The sequence below is a fragment of the Tupaia chinensis genome, unplaced genomic scaffold, assembly GCF_000334495.1.
Source record: "Tupaia chinensis unplaced genomic scaffold, TupChi_1.0 Scaffold149713_1, whole genome shotgun sequence".
NCBI lineage: Eukaryota > Metazoa > Chordata > Mammalia > Scandentia > Tupaiidae > Tupaia > Tupaia belangeri.
Genome location: NW_006209557.1, coordinates 608867 through 612315, shown reverse-complemented (window position 1 = coordinate 612315; position 3449 = coordinate 608867).

Below are 3449 nucleotides of genomic sequence, written 5' to 3'. Positions count from 1 at the left end.
CTGGTAAGAGGGCTTTCATGTTCAGAGTTTTAAACAACTAAGAGCTTTATTTCAATTTTAGTAAAAAATTTAAAATTTTTCATTTCTCAATGTGAAAAAGATATTTATGCAGATATATGTAATTTGGAAAGTATATTTTTGTTAATTTTAGCATTTTAAATCAGAACCTTTAAAATTACCATTAGTCATTCATTCTAATATTTTTTATATACTATACTCTAATATATTTTTATATAAATGGAAAAATTTTTTCATTTCTTTTCTTATTCATCTGACCCCAAGGAAATAAAACCTTATATTCTACCAGAGAAGTATAATTTGATAAACTTGATCTGCAGTCTTGATACTGTTCATTATAAAATCCCCTAAGGAAAAACTGTACTTATATAAGGAATAAATACATAAATATCAAGATAGAGCAAGAATAGTATGATAGTGGTTTACTTTTTTAAAAAAAATATTTTATTTTTTTATAATTATTATTATTTAATTTGCAATTGGGTACATGTGGGCTCGAGAGAGAGAGAGAGAGAGAGAGAGAAAACAAGTCACCAGGTCAGAGACTTGAACCACAGTTAGCCATGTGGAAGTCTAGCCCCTTAACCACCAAACCACCTGCTGGCCCCGATAGTGGTTTACTTTTATCTTAGTGGATAAATTAGTGAGGAGGTTTATAGGAGCATATGTACACATATTTTTTAAAAATAATTACTTTTTGGGACATTAGTTGTGTCTGACCCCTAAGTCCTCATCACCATAATACTAATTCAAGTCTATTAGAACATTCGGTATTATGCAAAGCTCTTTTCCTCATTTCTAGAGGAGAAAATCTTTGTCCCACAAGAATGTTCCTTAGCTGATTATATTACTTACAAGAATTCAGGAAATGGCACTAACACGCTAAACTTGGCATCTGAAGGTGCAGAGCTGAGGCCCTTCGGTCCCATATTAGGTGGCTAAATCCAATGTCATGGGACTTGTCCTGTGTCTACTTGCTTCTCTGGGAAGAAGGCCTGGGCAGAGGTGGATGACAGGTGCCCAGCCCAGCTTGTGGCATTTCCTCGGGAAGAAGGTATGAAGGGAGTACTTTGCTTACAGAATTTGACCAAGGCTTTTGACAGGGTTTGAGCACAGACACCAAGTGGGCTGTCTGAGGAACAAGCAGAGTCACAGGGATATTGGGAACAGTGAATGGAGGGCTTCACTAGCCATCCTCTGACTGGATCAGCTTGATGGTCACTTTAAATAGTTTGATTGTTATTAATAATATTAATGTTAGTGATACTGATATAATTAATGTTAATGATAATTTAATGTAATTAATATTACTAAAACATTTGGACAACAAGGAGAAATCCCACCACAAAATTAGCAACTCCTTTGTCTGTTCTCAGGGCCTTCCCCTGGTTTGTGCAATGCGTGTGTGATGGACACAGGCCCAGGAATGTTTGAGTTCGCACTCACCCACCACCGGGTGGCAAGCGTTCCAAAAGTGAGGTCTACTAGTCCCTCTGTAAGATGTGGAGCTGACATCTCTGCGTAATGTCCACACATACCTACTACCTAGATCTGAATGCAATAAAGATGAACTTACCAACTGTCTTCACATTGAAGACATCATCCTCGTGCTTTGGGGAGTACCCAGTTAGGTAAGAGGACCCCTCCCAAGAGGGCACACATAACAAGAGTGATAGGGTCTTAGTGGCCAGAGTGGCCATAGTGAAGACCACAGCCTGAGCAGTGTCAGCAACAGAAAAGTGCTTTCTCACAGTTCTGGAGGCTGGAAGTTCAAGATTAGGGTGTCAGAAGGGTTGGTTTCTGGTGAGGCCTGCCTTCTGGGCTGTAGACAGCTGTGTACTCTCTGCATCTTCACTTGGCCTCTTTTCTGTGCATTAAGAGAGAGAGAGAGAGAGAGAGACATAGGGATAGAGACAGAGAGAGAGAAAGAGAAAAGAAAGAAAAAAAGAAAGCAAGGTCTGTTTTTTCTCTTTTTCTTGTAAGCTCACCAGTCCTATTGGGTTTGACCCTCCCTTCTGCCCTCATTTAACCATAATTACCTCCCTGAAGGCCTTGTCTCCAAATACTTTCCCACGGAGGGTGACAGCTTCAACATGCAAATTTGGGTGGGGGCATAGTTCAGTCCGTAACAGATGAGAACCAGAAGAAAGAAAAAAAAATCAGTTTGCTCTGTTACAGTAATTCGGTCTGAGACAGATGATCAGGCAGACATATAACAAATTTAAAATTTCCAGTATTCTCAGGAACTGCCATATTATGAACTTAGCAGATAAGTTGTCTAAAACCAGGAGAATCATTATAATGGAAAACATAAGTCATCCCAGTCATAAACATGAGAGTGTCCTTGGTGTTCACTGCTGGGATATTTCACAAGATGATAAAATATGGAATTAAGCAGAGCTTATTAAGATTAACCATTTTTATCATATGACCTTTTCATTTCAAAATGTAGATGCACATAATGAGTAACTTTCCCGTGTGTGCCTGCTTAGAGGGTTCTACAACCTCAGAAAGAAACAAGCTAATTAGACATAAAATAGCAACTGGTGAGCAATTACAGCCCGACAAAAAACACCCCAGTGACTCTGTACGTTTTATAAATTTATGATTTAGGCGAATCTCAACGTGTGCCCATATCATGAATTCAGCAACTGCAGTAAAACACGGCCATAACGAACAGCACACACACCACTATCACAGACTCCAACTTTTATTGCGTTGGTGGTAATAAGTACATATGAAGGTCTTTCATTTGTGAGATTTCTTTGCATATTTTGGTCTAATTTTTGTTGTTGTTATTTCTCTCTCTAACCTTGATAAGGAAAAAATACCTTTTCTTTCATAATTACCCGGCAGAGTTTTATGAGTATTCCAAAACACAGAAGTTCTAAATTCTGGAAGGGTGATAGACCCATGAGCTGGAATCAAAAGTTGGCTGTTTTGCCCTTTAAGTATGAAGGAGTCTTCCAAAAGTTCATAGAAAAATGCATATTATGAAGAAACTATGAATGGATTTCAAAACTTTTTCATTAAAATAAGCTCATACTTTAAATCCATTTTCCATGAGTTTTAAAAGCCCCTCATTTATGATATTTCAGTGATTGTTGCCCACCTATAGGACCAGCTGAAGAGTTTTATTGTTCTTTTCTTTTGGGTTCCTCCTAACGCAAAGCCTGAGATTAGGGCTTGAGCCCTATTTGACAGTGAGACAGTGGAGAGAGTGAGAAAGGGAAGGGAGAGAACTAACCACATGTGCATTGGCGAGCTTTTCCCATGGTGGGGAACAGTCTTGCCAGGGTCCCAACCAGGAAGGTGTGGCTCTGCCTCAGAATTGCTCCTCTGAGGATGGAACATGGCAGTATCTATTCATTAATGTTCTTTTTAAAATTTTTTAAGTTTATTTATTCCATGAGTGAGAGTGAGAGGGAAAG